Raw genomic sequence first — 13,656 nt, forward strand, 5'->3', positions numbered from 1 at the left:
CCGCAGGTTTGGGCCCAGACCCCGGCCGCGGGCAGGGACTCGAAAGGTGGCGACGTCACAATGGACCGCAGGGGTCGCCCTCAGAGGCCTTCAGGTCGCCGTCGGTTTGTCCTTTGTAAAAGTTTTATCGGGGACGGAGACTGGATCGCACGTTGGAGCCCAGCTGGGCCGCATAGTGACTTAGCGAGATCCTGTTTCAAAGTGGAAGGGCTGGGGATTAGCTCAGTGCGAAAGCCAGGGGTTCAACCCCAGTGGCTGAGGAGAAAAACATCTCACCACTTGGGCAAAGTCCCTGCTTATCTTTTCTGTCGTTCAGCGGCTCTCAAATTTTGGTCTCAGGATCCTTTCATACTATGAGAAGTTATTGGTCTTGAAAAGCTTTTAAGTGGACCAAATACCAAAATAATCACCAAATTAAAACTGAACAATATTTGGGGAGGAGAGGAGGGAGTGAAGGGAGGGCAGGGACAAGGGGAAAAAATGAGAACCAAGACCTGTCATGTAAAGGTGCAAGATCCCAACAATGAATGTAACTGTACTGTAGACCTAAAATGTACCAATAAACTCGAGAAAAAAAAACCCTGAACAATATTAAAGTATGCACTAAACTCTGCATAATGCTATGAAATTATTTACATGTAAGTGTATATTTTATGTCTTCAACAGTTAAAAACAATAGCCTGACATGTTGAAGCACGCCTGTAATCTCAGCACTTCGGAGGCTGAGGCAGGAGGATCACTGTGAGTTCGACACCAGCCTGGGCTACACAGTGAGTTCCAGGTGAGTCTCAACTACATAGACCCTGTCTCAAAAAACCAAAAAGGGCTGGGGATTTAGCTCAGTGGTTCTGCTGCCTGCCTCACAAGCACAAGGACCAGAGTTCAATCCCCAGTACCAAAAAACAAAACAAAAGAAAAAACCCTACCAACTAAGAAAAGCCCAGCACTCAATGGATTCACTACTGAACTATACAAAAACTTTAGAGAAAATCTAATGCCAATATTCCTCAAGATCTTTAATGAAATAGAAGTGGAAGGAATATTATCAAAGAGATTTCTGGAAGCTAGTATTACCCTGACTCCAAAACCAGACAGGGACCCAATTAAAAAAGATAACTACAATGCCAGTCGTGGTGGCACAAGCCTTTAACCCCAGGACTTGGGAGGCTGAAACAGGAGGATTGCTGTGAGTTTGTGACCAGCCTGGGCCTCAAAGTGAGTTCCAGGTGAGTCTCAACTACATAGTGAGACCCTGTCTCAAAATAACGAGAGAGAGAGAGAATTACAGGCATATATCTCTTTAATGAACACAGATATAAAAATCCTTATCTAGATACTGGCAGACAAACTGCAACAGAGCATCAGGAAACCATATCTTAGCCAACAGTGCTGATGCGTGCCTATAATCCCAACACTTGGGAGGCTGAGACAGGAGGATTTGATACAAGGTTGGGGCCAGCCTGAATTATATAGTGAGACCTTGTCTCAAAAAAAAAAAAAAAAAAAGCCATACATCATGACTGATTGGGCTTCATCACAGGTGTGCAAGGATCCTTTAACATATACAAAACAATTACTGTAATATACCACATGACTATTACAAAAAGAAAAACAAAAATCATGATCATTTCAATAAAAGTAGAAAACTTTTTGACAAAGTCCAACATTCATGCATGATGATAACCCTGAAGAAGTAGGTATAAAATGTCCCTATCTGAATCTGGTAAGACCCATTCTTGAAAACAAACATTAAATGGGGAAAAGCTGAAAGCTTTCCTTCTTTATCCCCCCCCCCCCCCCCCCGTGGGGATGGATTTCAGGACTTTGCACTTGCAAGGCAGGTGGCGGAACCACTGAGCCAAATTCCTGGCCCTGAAAGCTTTCCCTGAAAGGAATAACACAAAATGTCCACTATCACCACTCTTGTTCGATATACTACTTGAAACATTAGCCACTGCAATCAAGCAAAAGAAAGAAATAAAAGGGATACTTGTAGGAAAGGAAGACATCAAATTATTATTTGCAGATGACATAATCCCTTATATAAAAGATCCAACAAATTTCACCAAAAGACTTCCACAGTTAATAATTCAGCAAGCAGGACAATTCAAAATCAACACACACAGATGAATACCATTCCTGTACACCAAATCAAACTAGTAGAGGTCTTAGGAAAAAAAATACCATTCACGATAGCATCAAGATAAATTAAATACTTAAGAATTAACCTAACCCATAAAATAAAAGATTTCTACAATAACTAGAGTATTCTGAAAAAGGTCGATGATGACATCAGAAAATGTAAAGATATTACCTGTTCTTGGATAGAAGGGACCAATATTTTCAAAATGGCCAGACTTGCAGAACTGATACATGGATTTAATGCAATCCCAATCATAATACCAACAGCATCCCTCAAAGAACTAGAGGAAACATTCCTCCACTTCATACAGAACCAGAAGACACAGAGAATAGCACGAGCAATTCTGGGCAACAAGAACAAAGCAAGAGATATCACAATCCTGCATTTCAAATTATACAGGGATACAAAAACACAAGGTGCTGGCACAAAACAGATGTGAATCACTGGAGTGGAGTAGAGGATGCAGAAACAACCCCATGCACATTCAGCCATCAGGTCTTTGACAAAAGTGGTAAAAAAAATACACTAGAGTTAGCATGGGGTCTTTCATTTTTTTTTTTTTTTTTTTTGGTTTTTTGAGACAGGGTCTCACTATGTAGTTGAGACTGCCCTAGAACTCATTGTGTAGCCTAGGCTGGCCTCGAACTCACAGCAATCCTTCTGCCCCAGCCTCCTGAGTGCTAGGATTATAGGCATGCGCCACCACACCTAATTTAGACTTAACATAGGCTCTTTAACAAACAATGCTAGGAAAATTGGCTGTATACATAACAGAAGATTGAATTCAGACACCTCTCTTCATGTATTAACAGAGAAGTCAAAACTGATCTAAGATCTAAATGTTAAAGCATAAACCATCTGCTAGAAAATAAAATAGGTAAAACTCTTGAAGACAATGCATAGGCAAGGACATTCTGGATAAAACTTCGATGGTACAAGAAATAACATCAGGAACCAACATGTAATTATGTAAATGTAAAATGTAAAAGCTTCTGCACAAGGAGTGAAACAACCAACAGAGTGAAAAGAAAATCTACAGAATAGGAAGAGTTTTTGACAGAGGACTAGTATCCAGAATATATAGTAACTAAAAAAAAAATTAGAGTCCCACACATTAAAAGACTCAGTCACAAAACAGCCAAATGAAGTGAATAAACACCTTTAAAAAGAATGGCCAAAAATATGCTTCTCTTGATAGGGAAAACTTTTATAAGTAGCAAAAATCTATAAGGTGTTACAAGGTAAAATGGCTTCTGCTGTCTCTTAACAGCAGTTTTCTTTGTTTAGCTCAGAACTAACAGGCACAGAAGGCTCAAATTGCTGAATGAGACACTTGGTCTGACACTGAGATAAAAGAGCACAGCAAGACCTTGAGCTCCGGAAGAGACTGAAGCCACACGATTGTAAAAGTGGCAAGATGAAAGAGCCCATTGCTAACATTTGCTTCCCTGACCCTGAACACCCCCTTCCTATGGACTAGAATAAATAACTAGGTGAATCTTAAAGGTAAACTCCCCAACTGCAAAAAACTGTTACATCTGGGTTGAAAAGTTAACTATCCTGTGACCATGATTTGAACTATGAGAATGAAGTGTAACCTCGCATATGAAGTCAAGGCTGTAAAACCCTATAAAAGGAGGAGTTGTAACCCAGTGCATCATTGATCCAGGCACGGCTTATGTGCGATAGACCACCATCGGTGGAGTGAATTTGTTATTTCACTTCCGTTCTGCTGCCCCTCTGTGTGTCACTTACTGATTCCTTCCGTACCATTCTGGCCATTAGAGGAATGCAAATTGAAACAACACTGAGATTCCATTTTACTCCAAAAAAGAAAAAGAGCTATTATCAAGAAATCGAACAATAAATGCAGGTAAGGCAGTGGGGAAAAACAGAAACCTTGTACATTGTTGGCAGGGATGCAAACGAGTACAAGCACTATGGAAATCAGTATGGAGCTTTTTAAAAAAAGCCTTAAAATACAAATTCCATTTGACCCAGCTACTCCCATTCTAGATATCTTCCCCAAAGAGTTAAAGTTGTATCACAATGAAACATGCACACTCTTGTCTATAGCAGCACAATTCAGAATAGCTGAAACATGGATCTGATGTGTATGTCCATCAACAGATGAATACGTAAAGGAAGTGCGGTTATTTATGTGCAGTGGAGTATAGTGTTATAAAAATGGGTATACTGATGTCATTTGTTAAAAAAATCAATCTAGCTTGAAACCATATTAATTGACATAAATTACACACACACGAGCTTAAATATGGCATAGTTTCTCATACACGAGCAAGCCAAAGTACAGATAAACTGAAGAATAAAATGAAAGATGGATAATAGGAAATAGAGAAACTGATCCTTTGTAAAAGAGTGGGGGACCAAAAGGTTGAGGGACGAGGTGGGATGGGGCGGGGAAGTGAATGAAAGAATCGCGATGTGTTACGTACATGTACCTACTCCCCATGATGAATGCAGTCACTGTATGCTGCAAACATGCACTAGGATAATTTTTGCAAACTAAAAGAAAATAGGACTGTAGCTGTCCATTTTTGTTTGCATATTCAATCATTTTTCACCTATCACGCTGGCAATATTTATTCTTAAAAATGCAGAGTTGGAATGGCAGGTGAAGGAGTGTTCTCACTGTTGCTAAGGGAGCAGATGTCGGACTAGCTTTCTACCCATGAGTTTGAAAACGCAGGTAAGGAAAACAAAACTGTGTCTCATGAATATCTGCGCTACACCAAAAACACAGACTTGTCACTATACAGCCTGTTCCCTCTTCTAATCCTACCTCTCTGGCCCTTCATTCTAGATCCACACACAGCTGCTTGTGCTAAATTTGGCTAATCTTGTCCAATTAACCCGCCTGCTTAGCCTTATCTGAGTCTCATCTGATTCTCCAAACACCCGGCAGGATTGCTCTGATCTCTGCTTCATAGCCAAGGTGCGGGGAGCTCTCCAGGAGAAAAGTACTTGTCCACCTCATTTTCAAGTAGGCAATGAGTTTCAAAATTTCTTTCCTTATTTCTTTATTTTTGGAGTCAGTGAATCACTATGTAGCCCAGTCTAACCTTAAAATTGCTATGTAGCCCAAACTGTCCTTGAATTTGTGTTCACTTCTCTTAGCCTCCCATGTGCTGGGATTAGAGATATGCACACCACACTGGCTTGAAAAAATATTTCTTTAAACAAAATATACAAGATTCATGACTCATAAGTACACGAACAGATGCTGAACATGCTTAGACATTTGCATGAGGAATGATCTTTTAAAATGGAGATTAATAAGTATCAGTGAAGGTAAATGAAATGGGAACCTCGCACTTCGCTGTCGGGAATATAGAATTATACTCACTGTCCAAAACAGTTTGGCAGTTCTTCCAAATGTTATACACAGTTACCATGTGGCCCAGAAATTCTATTTCTAGGTTTATATCAAATTAGATTGAAGACATATTTTCTACACACAAAACTTGCACATGAATTTTCACAGCAGCACTATTGATAATAGAGCCAAAGAGGGAACAACCCAAAAGATACCCATCAATTCATAAAATGTGGTTTGTTCATTAAAAATACTCTATCACCCAAAGAAGTAATGCAGCATTCCTGGATGCCATGGCACATGCCCATAGTTCCATTCGTTTGGTGGGGGGCTGAGGCAGGAGCCTAAGCTAAGGCAGGATTCTATCTCAAAATAAAATGTCAACTGAGCTGGGGGCCAAGTTTGGTGGTGTAGGCTGATAATCCCAGTATTGAGGGAGGCAAACCCCAAAGATTACCAGTTCAAGTCCCACCAGGGAAATTGAGCAAGACCTTGTCTCAAAAGTGAAAATGAAAAAAGATTGGGATGCAACTCAGTGATAGAGTAGCCCTGGGTTCAATCCCCAGGACTGTCAAAATGTTTTTAGAAAGGGATGATGCGGTGCAGACTGTTGCTCTGACATGGATGAATCTTATTTTTTTTTTTTTTTTTTTTTTAGTTATTTTTGAGACGGTCTCACTGTGTAGTTGAGACTGACCTGGAAATCACTATGTAGCCCAGGCTGGTCTCGAAGTCATAGCAATTTTCCTGTCTCAGCTTCCTGAGTGCTGGGATTACAGGGGTGCACCACCATGCCCAGCTCTAGATGAATCTTGAAATGATTTTACTGTTAAAGGAGTTAGTCTCACTGGGCATGGTGGAATGTGCTTGTAACCCCTGCTCAAGGGAGGGTGAGGCAGGAGCACTGCAGTGAGTTGGAGGTCAGCCTGTACTACATAGCTCAAGGCCAGCCTGAACTACACAGTGAGGCCCTGTATCAAAATGTATATATAAGTAAATAAAAAAGGAAGTCAGTAATAAGAGGCTTCAATGATGATTCCACTGATAGAAATGCTTATCCTGCAAATCCACACAGACACAAAGTAAAGTAGGAGCTTCTGTGGTGGGGATGAGGAAGGACCGGAAGTTCTGACATTTCTTTCAGGGTGATAAAAATGTTTTGGAATTATTAAAGTGCTGGTGTGCAATACAGTGAATGTATTAAAAATCACTGGTGTGTATTTTTAAACGGCAAATTTTATACTATATGAATTATCTCCCATCCCCCAAAAAACCTCACTCCAGAACTAAAAACCAATCTAAGGCCAGAGGCCCCAGACCCTGCTTGTGCTTTATCAGAACCTGAGCCTCTCTAAAGTCCCCCAGCCTGTGTCTTCCTAATGTGGTTGCTGAACCCAGCTCCTGACTCAAGGCCTTGGCAATGAGGGAAGATTCCCGACACAGCCCTGGTCCCTAATGCAGAGCAGGCCACAGTTCCAAACTCCATGTTGCCAATTTCCCAATGGAGAGGCCTGGATGGTCACTGGCCAGGCACATGCTGAGCTGCTAGCAGCAAGGATGACACGGCAAGGGGGACACACAAGTCAGACCTGCAAAACTGCAGACTACTCCAGGACTACAGTGGTCAGCTCAGCTTTAGCCACCTCCGGCTTCTCCTTTTTGGATGGAAACTGGTACCCACACCCACACCTGCACCCACTGTGGGGAGCCTTAAATGCCTAATTCTGAAGAGAATTCCACTAGTGATTCTTCCCAAATTTCTATGAATTGTGTCTTTACTGAGTGGTCCGAATCCACATCTTTAGTCTTTACAAACAAGAAGAATGCTGGGCAGTTGGCCATTGGTGATCCAGACCTGAGGCAAGCAAGCAGAAGGGCTTTGGAGATGACTCTCAACTCTAATGCTGCCCAGCCAGTCCCAGATACCCACCAGATTTCAGGCCTGACATGCGAAGTTCTTTGCAGAAGCCACACTTACAAACAGAGGACAGGGGCTCCCCCATCTTCCCAGGTAAGAATCTTCCTGGAAAACAGGTGGCTGGGCAGGTTGGGAGGGAGAACTACTAAAGCACCGTGACAGCTCAGGGCTCCACCACAGGACATGGGGGTTCTTCAAGAAAGCCGGGATCCCAGCACTTACCTAAACCACATGTTATGAGCTATCATGTATGTCCATGCAATATTTATCGCTATATATTTGTATGATCTCTTTTGTTTATTTGTTTTTCCAACACCAGGGATCAATTCCAGGGCCTTGTGCATGCTAAGCAACTATTCTACAATTGACCTACACCCTCAGCCCTGTATTTATATTGCCACTTAAAGAAATAAAAAGGAAAAATAAAGGGACGGCTTTACAAACTCTACTGTGTGAGATTTATTTGGATCTTGATTTAAGCGAACTTAAACAAAAGAAGGTATAATAATAAGTGAAATGAATGCCAACAGGAAACTGCCAATTTTTCAAATTTAATAATGGTTTATTGATTTTTAAAATGATCCCTTTCTTTACAGACCCATGCTGACACTGTCATCAGTGCAGGCCTGGGGTGGTAATGCTGGCTCAGAGTAACTGCTAATGCTGTTGCCAGGCACCTGTGGACACACGCACACTGAGGCAGCCTGGAGAGGCAGCTGGAGCTCCAAAAGCAAGGGGACTGGGAACCCTGAATGCAAAGCCTGGGCCTGCTACTGCCCTTGAGGAGAACAGCAGCTGGGCAAGCCACTCAGCCCCTCTGAATTTGTTTCTTTTTTTGAAGAAGGAGTAGCATCCAACCATTGCGAGCTCAGAAGATGCCAGACAGACCTTGGTGCACAGACCCTTTAAAGTCAAGGAAAGTGGTCAGGCAATAGTGAAGGTCACGACTGAAAGTCAGGAATGCAATGTGAATGGGGCCATAGAGTCTTCATTACTTTGCTCTTGTTGCTGAGACAAATTATCTGACACCAAGGTTGAAAGGGGAAAAGTTTATTTGGCTTACTGTTTCAGTACGTAGAGGTTTCAGTCCATAATTGGCTGACTCCAGTGTGCAGAAGGTAGCAGAAGCAACGAGGGGACAGGGAGGGGCCCTCAACCCCATCTTTCTGCCCCTTTTGTGTCATGCAGATCACTTGGGGCAAGTAGCACTCCCACCATCCATCCTAGTGCCCTTGGACCTAGCACCAAGAATCAATTCCAGAGAAAGCTCCACCTATGTCTGCACAGGTGCTTTGGGGGGCATCGAGCTATAAGCCATAACATTCTGCCCCCTGGCCCCCCAAAGGCTCATGCATGTCCCTTTGTGGAAAAAAAGCATTTAGTCTATCAGTAAGAGTTGCCAAACTCCTAACAGTTTCAATATTGTTGCAAAGTCCAAGTCCAAAGTCACCTCTGAAATTTTTTTTGTTTTGTTACTGTTGTCACGTATTCTTTTTTTATTAAAGATTGCAAACATACATGATAACAAGAAATGAATATACTGAATAAAAATTTCAAATATACATATATATGACAGCAAAGAAAGGATATGAAATAAAAATTTATGTAACACAGACTAATAATTGAAATACATTATTAATTTGATATGATCTTCATGTTCTTTCTCATTTTCTTATAATATTTTTGAAATAATGTAATTACAAATAAAACAAAGTTACATAATAATTACAAATAAAACAGTGACATAGTTGAGAAACTTTCCTCAAAATTTTGATTTATAAACTCCTTGGTTTTATTAATTGACAAATATCATATGCTCGTTGATCGTACCCCTTATATTTTCTTTAAAAACTTCCCCCAGGAAAAAAATATACCTATATTTGAAATCCAAAAGCAAAGAATTCACATTTTTTAGATCAGATTTTCTGTTTCTATTTTATTATATCCCATACTTATTTTTATTATATTTTTATAAGCATAACGATAGAATTTAACACCAATACATATGTAACATTCTTCCCAAATAAATGACTATGAATTAAGTTAAGCATGTAATTTAGAGAAATCATAAGGTTGCCCGAGAAACTATCAATATGCCAAATGTGCACAATCCTACCACATTCATGACCATGTTTCTCATTTAATAGTGCACACACATGTGTAAAAACATACCCCCCCACATATACACAATGCATATTTTCTACAATACAATATATACTTTGGTATAATAAAACAGTGCAGTGATGTGTGGAGTGTTGGTGATTTGTGTGATTTGAGAAAAACATATCTTTGAGGGAGTTGGAGAATTTGTAATATGTACCAGATACTAAATGATATTAATGATTTAAGTATAGTTATAATAAAATTTACTTAAAAATTAATATTCATCATATATAGGTACAAAATAGGTACAAAAATATATTGATATCATAACAACATTTGTCTTAACAAATTTCCAACCAAACAAGCTGTAGTGACAGAAAAGGAAGTTTGTAGAAGGCAGAAATGAAAGAAGAAAATGACAGATGGACCTTAATACTTTTCATACTACTCATATATACAGATTTCATAAATTCTCAAGTAAAAAAGCAAAGAAAATGAGAACCAAAATAACTCATCAATTTGGTAGACCAACATATAAAGACAAGGATTAATGTGTTGATAAATTTTAAAAATATGAAATATAAAACCTGAGATTTAGCTCAGTAGTGCTGCACCTGCCTAGCCAGAACAATGTGCTGAATTTAATCCCCAGCATCAGAAGAAGAAAAAGAAAAAAGAAAAAAAGAAGAAAAGAGGAAAAAAACCATATGTACTTTCTGACATACTCAATAAATTAAAAATAATTTGTTATCTCTTCCTCTTGAATTGTTCCCTTCACAAGGATGTAGTGAACTTCTTTGTCTCTTTCCATCAATTTAGGTTTGAAACTTACTTTGTGAATAAGATTGTTACCCCTGCTTTTTTTCTGGGCTCCTGTTACATAAAGAAGTTTTCTGTCCTTTCACTTTCAGTCCATGGGCTTCTTTTTGCACTAGACGTGTCTTATATACAACATATTATTGGATTTTGTTTCTTAATCCATTCTGCCGGTCTATTTCTCTTAATTGATGAATTAAGGCCATTGATATTGATGGTTAAAACTGATATGTACTAATTTATTATTGTCATGTTTTTTCCACCTTCTCCTTTTAGTTTCTTGGCTTGCCTATTTGATTTGCTCTGTTGTGGGCCTCATTGTGTTGTTACCTTCATTGTCTTTTTCTAGGATATTGTTTAAAATTCGTTGTAGTGCTGATTTGGTATTCATAAAGTTTCTGAGGTGTTCTTTATCATGGAAATATCTTATTTCCCCATCCATTTTGAAAGAAAGTTTTGCAGGATACATCAGTCTAGGTTGGAGGTTGTTTTCTTTTAGTACTTGAAATGTCTCATTCCAGGTTCTCCTTAACCTAAGGGTTTGTATTGAAAAGTCTGCTGTGATTCTGATGGACTTTCCTTTGCATGTAATTTGTTTCTTGTCTCTTACTGCTTGTAGTATTTTTTTCTTTTGTTGGGTTTCTGGGATCCTGATTATTATATGTCTAGGTGTAGATTTTTTTTTTAATCACGGCTAGTTGGAGTCCTATATGCCTCACTTATCTGAATGTCAAATTCTTCCCCTCTGGGAAGTTTTCTATAATTAATTCTGTGAATAGCTTTTTTAAGTCATTTGCATTTTCTCCTACTACTTCTTGAATTCCTATCAATCTTACGTTATTCTTCTTTGCATTGTCTAAGAGTTGTATCAATTTCTCATGATCCCCTACTGTTTTTAAGAGACCTCTCTTTTCATGGTCACTGACTGCAATTTTATCTTCTATATCTGAGATTCTATCTTTGGACTCTTTTATTCTTTTGTGAACACTCTCAGTGGAGTTTTTAATCTCCTGGATATCTGTTCAAGTCTGTCCTATGGATTCCATTTCTTTCTTGTATTGGGCATTTATTGTTTCCAATTCCTTCTTATGCTGGGCATTCATGGCTTCTATCATGGTCCTGAGCTCATCTATTTTCCTCTCAGTTTCTGTTCTAGAGTCACAAATTATAACTTTCATTTTGCTCGTCATCTCTGTGATTATTTGGGAAATTACTTCTGTTTTAAATTTCTCTAGAGCCTGATTGATCAGTTTTGCTACTTCCTGTGCTTTGAGTTCAGGGTGTCCTGATGATTCACTGTCAGACTTTTCATCCTCATTTGCCCCACTGTTTGCCATTGGTGAACTGGAAGTCTGTCCCTGTATCTTGCTTAAGTGTTTTCTCATTTTTACTATTGTTGTTGGGTTGTCCTTAGTTTAACCTTTAGGTTATTACTTAAATCTTCCTGATATAGTTGGGTTGCAGCCCATGGGTCTCTAATGACTCATAGACATTCTCATTTTTGTAATACTGAAGAAAACAGCTCATTGAATCAATCACAATCCTTTATCCTAATTGATACAATCAGCACCACAATATAATGAAGCACAATTTGCAAATTGATCACTTATGGTATTCATCAGTCTATCACCTTCAAACCATGTGAATTAAATTAAAATCAAGAAGCAATCCAAAATACGCTTACAGTGAATAAACTTTTCAATAAGGATATTTACCATTTAGAATGGGGGCTTAAGATAGAGTTAAGACAAGAGGAGTAGATAAGTAAAAGAATTAGAGATGGTTTCATGTGGTCATAGAATGACCAGACAATCGTCAGGAAACGGTTAAATTAAAAAACAACAAACAAAATAGAAATAATAACCCTTGAGTGAAGTAGAATGACATAAGAAAAGAACATAAAGAAAAGAAAAAATAATAGAAGAAATCTGAGTTAGGACAAGAGCAGAAACAGCAAGGGAGATGAGGGATACTATAGTGGAGTAAGATACTGAATTGGAGAAAGAAAAAGAAGAAGAAGAAAAAAGAATTTGCAGAGTGGAATGAAAAAAAAGAGAAAGAAACAAAAATGAGTTTGAAGGGCTTCTTCCAGACTATATCACTGCTGTCATAATATACAATATGTGCTGCCATGTGCAGAGCCGAGTCCCCTGATCTCAGCTAGCTGGTGGCAGAACCGCATATGCAGACTGAGCCTGGGCTGCAAGGACCAGGCTGAGTTCGCTGACCTCCTGAAGGGTTGAACTCCACTCAGTTCTACTAAGTTTCCCCCACCACTTCTTTAAAGATGTTCAAAGTTGAAAGCGCTGGAAAATACTCTTTATGATCACCTCTGCCTCTACAGAGTAGGTCCAAAGATTGGCACAATCAGGAGGTTTAAAATCGCGAGGGGGGAGGTTGTGTGGGGTTCGGGGGTGCCCATGCAGCTACCTTTCTGGCCCTGAAGATGGCAGCAGCGGCACCAGCAGGGGAGGGCCCGGCTGAGCAGGCCCTCTGAACGCTGCTGGGGAGGGCGCAGCCGAGAAGAGCCTCTGGCATTGAAGATGGCGGGAACACAGCTGGCAGGGGAGCTCGCCTCTTAAATTTAAGACAAACTCTTAGCAGCAAGCCCCTGTACAAAATGAAAAGGTTAAACACTTCCACCTTTCAATGGCACTAGACATTATCATTCCAAAACATATCAATAGGAGGATAAAAGCACCAAAGCAGGTCCAAAGTCCAGCAGGCAAACATGAAACCCTACAGTTCCACTTCCAGTATCCCAGCAATCTGTGGCAAGTGGTGAACTCCAAAGGGCTCCTGTAGCTTCGCCCCTAAGGCACTGCAGATGGTTGTAGCTCCTATGGCTTCTCTCTTGGGCCACCTCTGCTTCTTTCTTGCAGTTTTTCCTCAAAGGAGCCACATTCCTGGCTTCTCCAAACTTCTTGGGTCTCCACTGTACCTTTGGCTTCAGCTTCACATGCTGCCCTCTCAGGGGCACCCAGCTGGGCCTCCCTGGCCTTTGAAATCTGGGTGGAAGCCTTCCGAACCCCACAATGCATACATTCTGTATGTTAGGGACCTGACACTGGCATCACAGGTTGCATTTTCCTGGTGCTTCTTGGCTCTTAAAATGACCTCATGGTCTTACCTTTAGTTTCCCTCCCCCCAAGGCCACAGAGGTCCAGAGAAGTTAAACCTGTTTCTGCAGGACTGAACCCATAAAAGACAACCTGGCCCTTGATAGGTTAAAAGAAGACAACTCCTCCTAAATAAGCAATAGCCCAGCCCTCCTCCTCCTCCTTTGTCCCCTCTCTCCTCTCTCCCTAACTTGCCTTTGCTAATAAAATCTCCTGTTGG

General features: G+C 40.1%; 1 long non-coding RNA gene across 3 annotated transcripts; it reads left to right on the forward strand.

Moving 5' to 3' along the window:
- The first annotated feature begins 6 nt into the window (after positions 1-6).
- Positions 7-7,753, forward strand: LOC104859873. Of its 3 annotated transcripts, XR_779504.2 has the most exons (6): positions 7-94; positions 667-781; positions 4,765-4,853; positions 4,968-5,147; positions 7,286-7,491; positions 7,718-7,753. It is a non-coding gene; the product is annotated as an uncharacterized LOC104859873 (long non-coding RNA). The 3 variants fall into 3 exon arrangements; XR_779503.3 differs by lacking the exon at positions 4,968-5,147 and having other exon boundaries at positions 8-94; XR_779505.2 differs by lacking the exons at positions 7-94; positions 667-781; positions 4,968-5,147 and adding an exon at positions 3,655-4,016.
- Positions 7,754-13,656: the final 5,903 nt, after the last annotated feature.

This window comes from Fukomys damarensis, unplaced genomic scaffold (assembly GCF_012274545.1).
Source record: "Fukomys damarensis isolate Sample0158 unplaced genomic scaffold, DMR_v1.0_HiC HiC_scaffold_34, whole genome shotgun sequence".
NCBI classification, from domain to species: domain Eukaryota; kingdom Metazoa; phylum Chordata; class Mammalia; order Rodentia; family Bathyergidae; genus Fukomys; species Fukomys damarensis.